The following is a 15,944-nucleotide window of genomic DNA, read 5'->3' as shown; positions in this document are numbered from 1 at the left end:
ATAACTTTTATTTTTTTATGTCTCTTAAACAATTTTCATGTGGTGTGGTTTATAATTTATCTCAAAATGAGGGACAGAGGCTTGTCCAGATAAGGAAAATGGGTTAATGCAGGAGTTAAGGCCACCAGTTGATCTTTTTCATGGCTCGTTGAGTTGTTTAACTTGTTCAACTTCGCATGGAGGAAGCTGTAGATGTCTGCGACCTTTTTGTGAAAGAAGGTGGCTAATGCGTTGCATTTTTCCTTTGAGGCTTGGTAATGGGAGGTGTCTTGTGTTAAAGATTTTAGCACTTTGATGAGCTCTTTAGAAAAATTCTGAGCCTGTGTGATCTTTTCCTCGATGAACCCTGCCTGAGCCTCTTTAATTTTGGTATGATAGGTTCTGATCACCAACTTATACTTAGCTTTGAGTTGGGGTTCATAGGTCTATCTCCACTCCCTTTCCAACTTTTTACAACCTTTCTTCAATGATGCTAGCTGAACATTAAACCAGGGAGCCTTTTTGGTGATGTTGGTTAGTGTGTGATTCAATGTGGGTACCGCTTTCTCCAGTGGCTGGAGAATCCACCTTTCCCAGTTAGCATACGCTTCATCAATGCTTCTGCATGTATTAAAGCCTGAGGACAACAGGGATTCCACCCAGACTTCTAAATTCAGCTTAGCCCAGTTTCTCAATTGGGGGTATGAGGCAGACTTGGTGTGTTGGAAGTTAGTCTTTGCTACTTCCCTCTTGCCTAAATGGTGATCAGACCATGGTACTGGGGTCTGAAGGTGTATTGAAATGTTGGGGTCATTGGTGATCACAGGGTCGAGTATGTGTCCTTTGATGTGTGTGGCAGATGTTAATAATTGGGATAGTGCTAAGCTCTCCAGTTCCTGCTCCAACCTCTTGATGTTAGAGTTGTTCTGATCCCCAAAGTGCAGGTTGAGATCCCCTAAGATTTTGATGTGGGCTTTCTTCATCAAGAGACTGGAGACTGTGTATATAAATCCATCTAAAAACTTCACCTCAGGCCCAAGGGGCCTATAAATTAGCAGCCCGAGAAGGTATGGGTTGGTGAGAAAGTGATGATAATTGACCGTTTCGCAGTCAGGAACGGGGAGGGGTTGAATGATACACTTGAACTCTTCTTTGATCACAATTGCAAGTCCTCCTCCTACCTTTCCAGTTCAGTTGAGTCTATGAATATGAAATCCAGGAGGCAGAACCATCAGAATGTCTGGGACCGTGTTATCATTAAGCCAGGTTTCAGCGATAAATAGAGCGTCGTAGCTGCCCTCCTCCAATAGCAGACGAATTTGTATTTTATGCTTGGGGAGAGAGTGACAGTTGAGAAGACCAAGGGTCAAGGAGGTTTTATCCGATATGCACTTCGGTCCATCTATATTACTTTGCTCCCAATATTTATCCAATATTTGCAATGTTTGCATACCAGTAATCCCTCGACATGACATTCCAGTAACCCTCCCTATCCCTGCATGGTACCTGGGTTTGTCCAAGCATTAGTAGCTGCTCCTTGGAGTAATGTATTTGCTGTAATTGGGCAGGGCCCCTGGCCCCTGAGCCCGGTCACGCACGGATGTGCGCAGACGGGCTTGCCTTTGGCGTGCCTTCGGCCACTAGATCTGTGTTGAGAGATTGGGCCTGTTGTTTGTAGTCGTCAATGGCACTACAGTTGCAACGCAGTCGCAAGAACTGCCCAAAGGGAAGGTTATCACACAGGTGCTTTGGATGGGGGCTGTCGTACCTAAGTAAGCTGTTGCTATCAGTGAGCTTCTTATATGTTTTGGTGGATATCTTACCTTCATGGAGTGAGATCAAAAGGTCTAGGTAAGGTAGTTCTGCGGTAGAGAGATTCTTGCTGAATCTTAAGAACAGAAAGTAAAAGCAGGGGTCCAAAATCACACCTGGAGTGAATCACCAAAGACATGCAGATACACTCATCAATCAATCATGCGTACTTGTGGTGAATGCCAAATGACATTGTGTGCAGTAACATGGGATTGTCCTGCAGGGGCGGGTGGTGATGTGCCACCGCAGGAGTATCCCTGAGCATGTGTTCCTTTCACACTACAAAGGACTCACCAAGAAGGGGGGGTTAGTAATGTCACATGATGTTACCTGTTCTTGCACTTGTAATGTTATTCATGAAATTAAGAAGCCTTCAGCCTTGGAGGGTACTCCAATGGCAAGCGAAGGTTTTGCAAAACAAGCATTGGCATTGGCATTAGGTCTGTCTTGCATTTTCAGTTAGCGGCCACACCTACTGGCTTATACAAGGCCTCTGTGCATGATGAATTTCTGTTTCAGCAGTGACCTAGCAGCAGGTGGAGGGGAGCTGCTGGGTGCACTTTATCTTAAAGTAAAAACCATCATATGATTTTCTCAGACTTGAGAGATTTGTAAGTCTTAATTTCTCCTCCAAGAATTGCCCATTAATGCATTGTGAGTCTGATTCACAAAAATAAACTAGAGTGGAGTCTCCCCACATAAAAAGATAGTACGGTTCTATCTTTTTATGTGCGGAGACCCCACAATCGTAAAGATACTACTCGTAAATCCCTTTGTGGATAGCAAACAATTGTTTTTTGTGTTTGAGAAGCTTTATTTCAGGAAAACGTTAATACAAAGATATCAGCGACAGCATAAATACAGGTAGAATAGCATAAAAGGGCCAATATCATAAGAAACGAGCAAAAGCATTTTATAAAGATTTTAAGGGAAGTACAGAAAAAGGGGGAAAGGGGAAGGGGGAAAAGAAATAAAGAGGGGAAAAAGGAAAAAGGAAATGATATAATGCAATATGAAAATACAATAAATTTTTTTTTTTTTTTTTTTTTTTTTTTTAATAAGTGCTGTAGGCAAAGACAATAGTCAAAAAGCAAATACGAAGAGCAATTATAACAATAAATAAATCCTGCAATGTTATTGCTAGAAGAGAGGATATAAATTCCTCAAGGCGGGTCAAAATTTTCTGCATTGGTGTTTGAAAGCTTCTTACGAACCATCCGGTCTAGATAAGAGGTAAGGGGTAACCAAAAGAGGTCCCTATTGTGAGTAGGGTTACAGGAGGAAGCAAAAGCGGTATCAAGTCTGTGAAAGTGACATAGAGAGTTCCACCAACAACGTATGGAGACCTTAGTGAGGGACTTCCAGTTGGAAGAGATATGCTGAAAGGCTAAGGCAAGCATAAGGTCAAAGAGACCGCGAGAATGAAGAGGGAGAACTAGCGAGTCTGATAAACTGCCAAGAAGAAGGATAGGTATAGAATAATGAGAGGAAATAGAGAAAACGCGCGAGACATATAGCCAAACAGAATCCCAAAAGTGAGAAACAGAGGGACATAAGAATAAGAGATGCAAAAGGTTGGCATTGGGGGAAGAACATGTCCAGTAGAGAGAATCAGCAGAAGAGGAAAAATGGGCTAGGGAAAGCGGAGATAGATATAGCCTATGATACAGATAAAAGAGAGATTGAGTAAGAGAAGCAGAGCGAGAAATTCTTAGAGATCTGGACCAGAGTTTATCCCATAAGGCAACAGACCAAACACAACCCAAATCCGCCTCCCAGGAAAGCTCCAATTTAGGTTTAGGGCTATCCGGGTTAGGAGCGAATTTTTTTTTATAGATGAGGGAAGCCTTGGGGAGGACAGAAAGCACCTTAAGAAGAGGAGCGCAGAGAGTAGAAGAAGGGGAAGAAGGAAGAGAGTAGAAAATATCAAGAATAAGTGTCATTAGAGTAACAAACTTTTGCAAAAAAGAGCGAGGACAGTGAAAGGACCTCTGAAATTGAGGAAAGGAACAAGGAGAAGGACCATCAAAAAATTGATTCACCCAAATGATGCCCTTAGACCTCCAAGCCTTCCAAAAGATGGGTCTATTCTTTATAAGAATAAGTGAGTTATACCAAACGGTGGAATCCATAAAAGACTCCCGAGTAGTAGGTGAAGGATTAAAGAGAGGCTTTAAAAGAGAAGAGGTGTGTTTAAATAGAGGGAGTGACGAGTGCGGAGCTTTGGCAGAGAAACAAATAGTCTCTTTGAAAGAAAAAGGCAACAACAATGTTTGTTCAATATGCAGCCACAGAGGGGCAAGAGGAGAGGGAGTAGAAGCCAGCCACCTGGATGCCTGACGGAGAGAGAAAGACTTATGGTAAAGACGAAAATCTGGGAAATTAGTCCCACCATTGGATTTAGATTTGCGAAGACATTCTAATGAGATTCTAGCTCTCTTCTTGCTCCAAAGAAATCTCGACAAACAAGAGTCGATGCGTTTAAAATAAATAGCGGGAATATGAACAGGTAACATAGACAAAATATAAATTAAAATGGGAGCTATCATCATCTTGGTTGAATCCATTCGTCCCCACCAAGAAAGAAAGAGGGGGTTCCAGGTGGAAAATAATTGATCAATACGAGACAAAACCGCAGACATGTTTAAAGAAATTGAGGAGGAAATAGAGTTATAAAACCATACTCCTAGGTACTTCATTTTGGAATTATTCCAAGCAAATCCAGTGGAAGAGAATACAGAAGGGGTACAAAATTTGGTAAGAGGGAGAATCTCAGTTTTATCGGAATAATTTTATACCCCGAGACCTGGGAAAAGGAATCAAACTCAGATAGTAAAGGGGGGATAGAGGTTTCCGGAGCAGAAATGAAAAGAAGAATATCATCCGCATAAGCAGAGAACTTCAATTGACTAGTCCCATATGGAAAACCTGAAATAGAGTCGTTGTTACGAATGGAAGACAAAAAGGGCTCAAGGGCCAGGACGAAAAGTAAAGGAGATAAGGGACAACCTTGACGAACACCTCGTTGAAGAGGGAAGTACGAGGAGACTTGACCATTGACCAGGACAGCAGCTTTGGGGGAGGAGTACAAGAGAGAAATGAGAGAAATGAAACGAGGGCCAAAACCATACCAACGCAAGGAAGCAAAAAGAAAAGACCAGTCAACTCTATCAAAGGCCTTCTCCGCGTCAACAGAAATAGCAGCCAAGGGGATAGAGAGAGATGGGACTTTATTTAAAACATTAAGAAAGAGACGAGAATTATCGGAGGTAAGTCTGCCTTTAACAAAACCGCATTGTTCCTTTCCAATAAGATGGGGCATAAGAGGGTCAAGCCGTAACGCAAGGACTTTAGCAAACAACTTATAATCCACATTCACTAAAGAGATCGGACGATAGTTCTTGCAGAATTTGGGGTCGCGACCATCCTTAGGGATGAGACAAATGGTGGCTTCCTGGAATGTACCCTCGGCCTTGCCCAGCAGACAAAACGATTGAAAGAGAGAAAGAAGTTTGGGGAGTAAAAGATCAGAGAAGTGTAGATAGAATTCAACCGAAAAACCGCCAGGACCTGGGGTTTTGCCTTTGGTGAGAATAGTCAAAGCCGCAGATAGCTCTTGTAAAGAGAGATCAGCATCCAAGTCTGGAAGATTGAGATGAGCGTGCGACGGTTTAGGAAGTTTATCAAAATAAGCCTGGACCAAAGAGGGAGGGGGGGAAGCTTCCGGAGTATAAAGCGATGAATAAAAGGATTGAAATTGATCAAGAATATCCTGAGGTTTATGTAATAAGGTGTTCTCAGATGAATAGATGGATTCGATAAAGGAACGCTCCTTGCGGGACTTAAGATAGTTGGCAAGAAGTTTACCTGCCTTATTGCGTCCACCATAATAGCGCGCACTACTGCGGAGAAGCACCGACAAAGCGTTATCAGTAGTAGATTTATTGTACTCGAGCTTGGCACGAATAAGATCAGGAGGGACGGGATTATTAGGAGAAGAGTAAAACTTATGTTCCAAAGATTTAATATGAGCCAATGTAGCTTTCTGCTTCTGAAGAAAACGCATTTTCTTCTTAGAAACAAAGTCAATGATGAACCCGCGAGCCGTAGCCTTAAAGGAGTCCCAAAGAGAATGGGGGGAAATGTTAGAGTCATCGTTTAACATAAAAAATTTGGTACCAAAGGAACGAAAGGAGGAAGAAAAGAAAGGATCAGTAAGAAGAGAATTATTAAATCGCCAGCGAGAAGACCTGGGACGCGGAGGAAGGAAGTCGAGATCCGTCACAATAGGGGCATGGTCCGAGATAAGTATAGGTTCAATAGAAGAAGAGAGTAGATTTTGTAATAGGGAAGGGGAAAGAAAAATATAGTCAAGACGAGAGAAAGATGAGTGAAGAGGAGAGAAAAAGGAATAGTCGAGAGTGTCAGGGTGTGAAAGTCTCCAGGAGTCGGTGAGATGTGACTGGGAAATGGTATCTAGAAATTGTTTATGAGGCTTATGAGGAATAAACTGAACAGTTGACTTACGGTCCAGAAAAGGGTCCACAATCTGGTTACAGTCACCACCTAGAATAAAGAGATCATCTCTATGCTGTATACAATTGCTCGTGATCGAAGGCCAGAAAAGTAAATCGGGCTGTGTAGGACCATAAACATTGAAGACAGTCAGAGGAACATCGTTAATCAGCAACTTAGCTAGTATCCACCTGCCATCAGAATCTGTTTCTTGTAATAATACTTTACATGCTAACCTTTTATGACACAAGACAGCAACACCATTCTTCTTATTGGTAGAGGGAGAAAATAACACCGTACCCACCCAACCTCGCCTTAGCTTAAGAGGCTCAGCCTCCGAGAGGTGAGTCTCTTGTAACAAAACAATGTCAGGATTATAAGAAGCAAGGTGGGAAAGAATCCTCTGCTGTTTAATGGGACTAATTAAACCCTTTACATTCCAGGAGATTACTCTGAATTTAAACGCAATAAAACATTAATAGAAACAGTACCCACAGCAACAATGAAAAAGATATCATATCAAAGACAATAAATAATAAGAAAAAAGAAAGTCGCAACAGGTAGAGGGAAATAGGATCAAATGAAAGAATATAAGTAGAAAAACAAAAACATGATACTAATAGAGAAGAGACAAAAGAGGATAATAGGGTGAAAAAAGTGGAGGAAAAAAGGTAAAGGACAAGAGATAAAAAGTACAAGAAGTGACAGTACATATCCAAAAAGGATGACTGACGATAACATACCTGAAGGGGACATAAAAAGGATGGCGGGGTAGTGGAAGGATTCGACAAGACTGACCACCCAAAACCAGGAGAACACACCGAGTCAGGACGGAAGACGAGAAAGACAAACCATATGGAATGAAGAAGAACACATCAGTCGGCCTAGATAAAGAAAAAGAGGATGTGAACAGTTCTGGTGAAAAAAAAAAATAACAATGAAACAAACTGCATAGAGAAGAAACGAGCACCAAAATGCTAGATGATAAAGACTTAATCTAAAGGCAAACCAACAATAAGACACAAGGCAATGCAAAAAACATTTTAGATAAAACCTGCAAGAGAAAAGAGAGTTAAACATTCAACCACAAGCAGTAGAAGTATCCATGCCAGTATTAGACTGAATGTGAATAAAGTTTTTAAGTTCCGCAGGATCTTGAAAAGTCCAAGTTTGGTTCTGATGAGTAACTTTAAAGATGCATGGATGGAATAAGCCGTATCTGGCTCCAAGAGAGCGTAGAGGGGCATGAAGATTCAAAAATTCCTTCCGTCTTGCTGCAGTTACATTTGAAACATCCTGGGAAAGAAAAACCCTCTGGCCCAACCATGAGACTTGACGCTTGGCTCTAGCCGCAGAAAGGACCAGAAGTAGATCTGTAAATTTTAAGAAAAGAATGATGACTCCACGAGGCTTGGATGAGGTGGAGGAGCGAGGGCCAAGTCTATGAGCTCTTTGGATGCTAAGAGAGGTAGTGGCAGGCAAATCCAAAAGTTTCAGGAGGAAGGAGGAGAAAAACGAGACAGGATCATCACCTTCCAAGGACTCAGGAAGGCCATAAATGCGTAGGTTATTCCTCCTATTTCTATTTTCTAACTCCTCAGTATGTTGCTGGAGGGCAAGAACGGACTTCTCTAGTGAGGCTATACGTTGAGAATTGACTTGGATCTCTGAAACCTGCTGCTCCACTGAAGAAACTCTGTTGTCCATAGTTGACCATTTTAGTTCAAAGTTCTGCATTTTATTGTTGGTCTCCTCAACAAATGGACGTAAAGCACGGATCTCCTCCAGAAGAAGCTCCAGAGAGATAGGGGAAGCAGGTTTGTCCGAAGGAGGAGAATCCTGCTTCAAGCTTTTAGAGGATGTAGAAGGAGGAGAAACCTTACTTGAAGGAGGCTGTGAGGAGGAAGCACGATTGGGAGCTGAAGCAGCCATTTGGTCTAGAGTAGATGACAAATCAGCAGCTGCTGAGGAGGAAGGTGACGTCGTAGAAGCGTTTTTTGATGGTACAAAAACAAACTTCAGGTTACGCAACTTGCCCATAGGTATTGAGGGGGCTAGGTAACACAAATGTACTAAGGCAAGGAGGAAGAGAAGAAAAGAACTTCCTGACCCTGACAGGCAGGCACCGTACAGTGCAGATAGGCAGCACAGACGTGAGGTGGACGACAGCAACAGCGATCAAAAACTGAACTCAATAAGTCATCGGAAAGATACTCAAATCCCTGCTGATAAGCATGAGACAGGAAAAGGTGTGACGTCCTGATAAGAGTCGAGGTGATAGTGGACTTCAGCCAAAAACCATTAGAGCTGTCAGGTATCACCAAACCTCCTAGAACCACAGCGCAGGATGAAGGTAGTCAAAAAAAGGGAAGTCCAGTATCACTTCACGTGACACAAGACGTAATCCTGAAGTACCTCCTCAAAGAAGCAGTAAAAGCGAGTCAGAGAGTAAAATGCAATGACCAAAAACAAGTTGGCGCCATATAATGCTCATTTACAAACATAGCGCAAAAGGGGCATAATATTTCACCTCAGCAGAAGTCCACAAATGATGAACCAAGTGAAGGAGCAGGTAAAATACAGTTGGAAGTCAGCTCCTTATAGCATCCCTGAGCAGAAACCTCTAAAAAAAAGAAAAAAAACGCACCAAAAACAGACATTAGGAAGTCAAGCAGGCATCATTTATAACCATGTGTGTGTACACGCAGAGCGCATACGAGCGCTCCGAGGTGCTCAAAATGGCGGCCGCACTGAGGAGGACAGAAAAAGCGGCATTATCAAGCGTGTGAGAGCAAAAAAGGATTGAAGCAGACCTCAGGAGATGGACGGCAGGTTCCGGTTGTGGAATTTACCGAAGACGCTCATGTTACATTTCCGAGAGTGCTGCACGCCGTGAATAATCGTCCCGGCACAGCGGAGCTCCCGTGCTAGGCGGCCATCTCCTTCGGCGTCCTAGCCACGCCCCCCGATAGCAAACAATTGTAAACTTTCACAAAAGCATAAGTTCACCTTTATGAATCAGGCCCTCCGTAAACAACAGGTTTAAACTGCTGTGCTGTCAAGCTTGACCTACAAAATAAGCTTAAAATTAATGACCATTATGCCAGAAAGACATTGTGACTGTTAATGTGTATTGTTTCTAAATGGTCCAACTTTTTTGAGTATGGGGACATTTTTGTCATGTCATATTTAATACAGTTTTCAGTCAAAATAAAGTATATAGGGCCAGATGTACGAAATTCTTATTTTGCATTTCCTAGAATTGCTATTTAGGAAATGCTAAATGATATGTACAAAATTTTCACTTCCCTAATAGCGATTCCTACAGAATCACTATTAGGAAATCGCAAATAGGAAATGTTATTGTATTCCCACCTATGGGCCAAATAGAAAATGGTTTGCATTTCCTAAATTGTGATTTCTTAGTAGGCAATCACAATTTAGGAAATCCAAACCCAAGGGTGCCTCTGGGCTTAAGGCCCCCCAGGAGACACCACAAAATTCATTGTGCACATGTAAGTGAAGATATGCCCTAGGGGCATATGTGTGCTTCATGTTACAGTAAAAAAGCATTTTTAAATGCATTGTTTAATTATGCCCATGGTTACCTTTCGACTTTGAGTAGATGGTAATAGCATTTCCTAAATGCCCAATTAGCATTTGGGAAATGCTTTGTACATGTGCTTTAGGAATCGCAACTAGGTAAACCCTATTTGAGTTTCCTAAATCGCTGTCACAAAATTGAGAACTTTTTTGGGCCTTTGTACATATGAAAAGGCTGTTTTGCATTTCTTAACGGGCCGAAATTGCTATTTGGCCCATTAAGAAACTCAAAAAGCTTTCGTACATCTGGCCCATAGTTCTGTTTAGGTCTAGTCGAATAAATGCATAATAATTATTTATGATTGAATAGCTTTTACATATATATCATAGCAATTAATATAAAACACATAGATGTACACAAATTATATCCCAGAAGACAATATGGACCCCACACACAAAAGTTTTTTTGGCTATAAACGTATACCAGATTCCTTGTAGGTGTAAATGGATTTACACCTGAGGATTTTTCTGCGACAATTTCGGCAAAATTCACCCACAGTAACTGGTGGGAAGCGGGAGTGACAAGCCATAGTTTGTCCTATAAGTTTGTGAATGCCCTCAACAATGTCACTGTGTGGCCCTTCACAAACGCTGATTCAGCCCATTACAACCATTTCCTACTCTAGGATCGGAAGCAGAACCTGGTTTGGTGGGGTGTAATGGAAGGGTTTTTCGCAGCTTACAAAAAAATAGGAAAATGTGCATTTGCACAACAGGTTCCTTACTCCCTGCGTTGACTTAGAATTCATCCTATGTAGATTTCTGCACACAGGAGCCCGTGGGAGACTTCCTACGACAATCCCAGTACTATGTCCGAAAACCAAAGCTGGTACAGCCTTTCTGGAACAATTCTGGAAATGGATAGGAATTGAAATAGATATATGGAGTACTACGGGGCAGATTTACAAGAAACTGATACATCTCTGTGTTAGAGTAGAGATGTGTCAGTTTCACTGCTCCTGCGTGCGAAACCCTTGCGCCACCATGGGTGCGTCGTATCCATGGCATGAGGATTGACGGATGTGTCAGAAATTCTGACGCGTCTGTTAGCTCAAAAGTCACACATTGCTGGAGTTGTGTCGCAAGCACGACGTATCTCCAGCAATGCACGGGGAGGCCTATACTTATTGTGCTGCGTCACTCCCTACGCTTCTCCCAGCAGGCGTATGAACTTGATGCAGTGGCGTCCTAGAAGTGGTGCAGTCTGCGTCACTTTTAAGAGGCTTTCCTGCGTGGGAACGCCCACCCTGCATACATTATACCTGACGCAGGTATAATGTGACGCAGGGCATTACAACGCGACGCATCTCTCTAGATGCATCATGTTGTAAATGGGCCACAACGTGGCTCATTGTTTACGCCGCCGCTGCGCCAAAAAAAGTGATGCAACGGCGGCGTAAAAGTGACGCAAGGGGCTTGCAAATCTGCCCCTACATTTTTTTTTTTCATCAGTTGAGCCCTGTGCCCATGAATTGCATGTGGTTTCTTGCCTATTGACACGCCGTTTCCTCTGGAGTAAACATCTCATACTGCGGTAATAAGCTGTTTGAACGGCCGCAATGCTGCATGCGTAATTACATTTAGAGTGATCTATACTACAATCGCTCCATCTCTTTACTACAAATACATCACTGCGCACATATTCTGTATTGAGGTGGAAGACGATGGCAGCTATATGTGTTTATAGGCAGTGTTTAGGTTCATAAAACAGCCAAAACTGAATAAAGAAATATGGAGAAAAAAAGAGAACCACTGAAAAAATGAAAATAGGATCTTTGTCCATAAATTATACCGAAATGGCAAATAGCACTTTAGAAAACTTGAGCAAACAAACAAACAAACCACCGAACAAATAAATGATTAAATATGCATTATTAAGTCACCTAACCTCAGTGCAAGCCCTACATAAAGGATCAATGAAGCAGGTTCACTTCTCACTTGTTTTAAGATTCATAGGGTGCTTGAGCTGCAATCTCTGCACAATTATGGCATGGTTCTGACTTGATGGACGGTGCAGAGTGGCCTCTGCAGGAGGTCAGGTGTGGAATTGTTCGACATTCTCTGTATCTCGCTTCCTGCTGTGGCTGATTGCTTGCTGAAACGCAGAATGTCAGAATTGATGCATTAACCCCTTAACTGCTGATTGAAGCCAAGGAGAATGAGTTAGGAAGTGCTGCAAGGCGAATGCCACCTTGTAGCACTGACACAAACCATTCACTCAAACAGACAAATGACAGTGCTCTTCTTCCCAAAAGGGAATATGGTTTAGCTTGGAAAAGTAGTGAGTATATTTGAAAATCCAAGGTCTGTATTTACCTTTTTTGAGGATTCTGTTTTGGGATCCCACAATCGCAAATTAGTGTTAGATTGAGGTGAAGGGGAGAAAACTCATGATAAAATGCAGAATCGTTCAGACAAGTGATTTTGCTGGGACACATACACCACATTATGGTGAACTGGCCAAAGAAGTTTGAAGGAAAAGCAGACAGCAGCAGTGATGAAATGGCAAAGCTGGCCAGGTATATGGGAAGAAAAAGATGATAGATCGAGTGGCTGATTCTGAAATGAGTTTCCATATGTAGGTTTGTCCAGGAAATCTTTCAGGGTTGTTATGTTTGGATATTCTCAATCAAAGATGAGTGCCTTCACCTTACTGATATAGATTGGTCATTTTTTTCTTGGATGATTGTGCTATAAGGTTCCATGTAGACACTGAGGTCTAGATTTACTAAGTATTGTGTGGCATTTGCATGGACTGCGCAATCTTTCACAGAGTCCTTGTGGTACAATAGTATAAGATTACAGTTTTGTTTCTCGGTGCACTCAAATTCTCCAAATAATTCCAAATTATACATGGTTTGTTGTGTGCTACTAATAATAATAATAATAATTACATTTTATAAAGCGCCTGGTTACACTAGGCCAGTGTGTCCCCGCGCTGTGGTGCAAATTGCCCTCTCCCGCTAAGACCTATCCTAAAACGAGCGACTATGCAACAGGAAAGAGATAAATCTTCAGTTTTTTCCGGAAAGTAGGCTCCGATCCCTCCAGCCGGAGGCTCAGGGGGAGTTTGTTCCATTGCTGTGCGGCCACAAAGCGGAATGAACGGCCCCCCCATCCGTGCTCGCTTAATGGGAGGCACACACACCAGACCCGTCCCGCTTGATCTAAGTTGCCGGATAGGGGAATATAGGGTAAGTTGATCAAACAAATAAGAGGGGCCCGTCCTTTGGATAATCCGGTGGCAGACGCACATCGGCTTGAACCGAACTCTCTCCCTAATCGGCAGCCAGTGGATGGAGACCACTGTGTCAGGCAGTGCCCTAATTATAAAAAACTACGTGGGTAAGGCAAACCAGTTCCCTGGATGTGTGCACTTTAGCCTGAAACAATATGTTCTTTCAGTTCGTTCAATTGTTCTCAAACCAAAAAATCAAATACATTGATTGTTGTTATTACTCCATGAATTTATTCATTCATCGGTTAATTTAGTTAATCATTCACTCATGATTCCATCATTTTTTGGCAGAATGAAATGCTTTTCCCAAAACCCAATGCATTTCGGGTCGCGTCTCGACCCTTCATCAGGGGTCTACAAGAGAAATACAAGAAACACCAGATCAAATTTCACATTATGCAATCCTTCAGCATCATTGTTGGGTTTTGTGAAAAGCATTTCATTCTGCTAAACTAATACAAAGAAAAACATGCAACGCACATGATATTGATTATGGGGTCAGTTTAAAATCCATCATATAGGCATCTGAGTGTAGTCATCCAATGCTAGCATAACACACCAGGGGCCATATTACAGAAAGTGGCCTGGGTGCACAACGGGGCACTTTGGTATTACAGAAGGGGGCGCAGACGCTCGTGCATCCCCTTCAGTAATGCCGGTAGCGTTGGCGCACTTACAGCCCCAGCACTACCTTCAGGGGTGTTCCCTCATTTGCATGGGGAGGTGTCCTATGCAAATGAAGGAATTAATTTGCCTCTGCTCCCACGCCGCATTACCAAGGTGGGTGCAGAGGCAAAGAAGCTCTCACAGTGCAATGTAGTGCGCCCCCTGAGAGCAGCCCTCTGGAGCGGGTAAAGGGGGTCCTATCGACCCCCCAGACAGTCCCTTGCAGGTAGGTGCAGTCACTGAATACATCCACCTGCAAGGCAATCTCTAATCCCTTGTAAAAGTGCAGGCAGGTGCCGCCTGAACTGTGAAAACACGGAGCGGCTGCAATCAGCCTCTCTGTGCTTTCACCAGAATGCGCTGCCCCCAGAGCAGCGTGGGTTTGTGGCTGACGTGGGGGCAACATATTCACCATGATAGGGCACACTTTCATTGTTTGCACCGGGCGCACCTTTGCGCCAGGCACAAATAATGAAAATGCATAATTCGGCCCCAGAACTTGACCAACCTGAATCCCATTTTAGGTCTGTGTACAGTCTGTTTTACCTGTCTGCCAGATCACATGCCTTCAACACAAAAAAACACAAAGAGAGGATTCTGAGTAAGCCTCTCCAGTCACTTGTTTTTTTTTGGTCAGACACCTTTAGGCATTGCTTCCAGGAAGTGACAATCACATTTCTGATGAAGCCAGAGGAGTATTTCTGTTTCACAATAACTATTGGCTATTATTTTAGTGCATCTGAGTAAACTGTGATTCTTATAACAGTGCGTGGATATCGAAGCAAAGCATCCATGCACTGGAATGGAAGAGAATTTGTGTTACTGTTGCCCAGTTGATGCTTCATTAAATGTGACTTTGCAACTAAGGGGCCATTTTTGATGCGAGCGGAAATGGCTCCAACCGTCGGTCGGAGCCGTTCTGACCGAATCAAATGTTCCGTTTGGATTCCTTTCTGACCGACCCATTTTGATGGGGTCAGTTGGAAAGGAATTCAAACCTGATTTCCGAATGGCTTCCGAAGGGCTCGGAGAGCTTGTCTGCCATTCAGAAAGCCTCCAGTAAGCCCTCGGGTGGCTCTATCCGACCGAGGGATTACGATGGCAGATTCCCACAGCCTTTCGGTGCCGACCTTTCCGACACAGAAAGGCTGTGGGAATCCGACTTTGGGGGCCCCCAGCAGGGCCCATGGATGCAAGGCCTCCGAATGGTGGCCTAGGGGTCACCCTGTTGATCCCTGCACCCGGTGGCAGGCACCTTGAGGTGTCTGCCACCGGGTGCAGGGATGATCTGCACCTCAGCTCTTTACAATGAGAGAATGTATTCCGGAATGCATGCTCCGATTGTAAAGAATAGGAATGCGACCAAACAGTGTTCCGTCGCATCCTAATTGCTGGGTTGGGACCGACGACAGGAGGTCGTTTGGTTCCAGTTCTCAAACGATGTCGCACTGACTCAGGTCCATCCAACATCGTAATCGGGCCAATAATGTATTTGTGTTCCTGATTCTGATTTGTGCCCTCATCATTTCAACACTCCTGATGATGTTTCACCAAGAGTGACTTTGCAACTTTATGTGATTTAGTACTGGAATGTCATTTTGATCATTATATGTTACCACAATGCTGCTTTATACAGAGGGTGTCTTCACTCTTAAAAATATATTTTGCACCTACGTTTGAATTCTGTCTCTAAATATTTTCCTCACTTTGGTTGATGTTGCTCCAAGGGTAAATTCAACTAAATGTGATGCCACTCTTCTGTACACCTTCTACACCTAGTGTACCAAATTACTACTACATACTCTTTGTCTACTGAGTCGTTTTTCACCTAATGCATACCACACTTCTTCTGACTTTGCACCAGTGATAATTCTACACCTAAACATGCGCTTTTGCATCCAAAAATATATCCACCGTTTTGCAATCGGTTGTTTTTGTACCTGATTGATTTTGCTCTTCAGTATGATTTTTCCTCCTTTATGGTGTGTGACTTGAACTGTGAGGGTGGTGGAAAGCTATAACACAACCGGCCCTGATAATGTTGCAATGTGTGTTCATGTTATGTTCATTCATTTGTTACTTGTAATGAATGACTGTTACTTGTTCTGAATTGTTGGCGCAATGCGATATA

This window comes from Triturus cristatus, chromosome 7 (assembly GCF_964204655.1).
Source record: "Triturus cristatus chromosome 7, aTriCri1.1, whole genome shotgun sequence".
Lineage (NCBI taxonomy): Eukaryota > Metazoa > Chordata > Amphibia > Caudata > Salamandridae > Triturus > Triturus cristatus.
Note: the sequence above shows the minus strand (reverse complement) of the source record.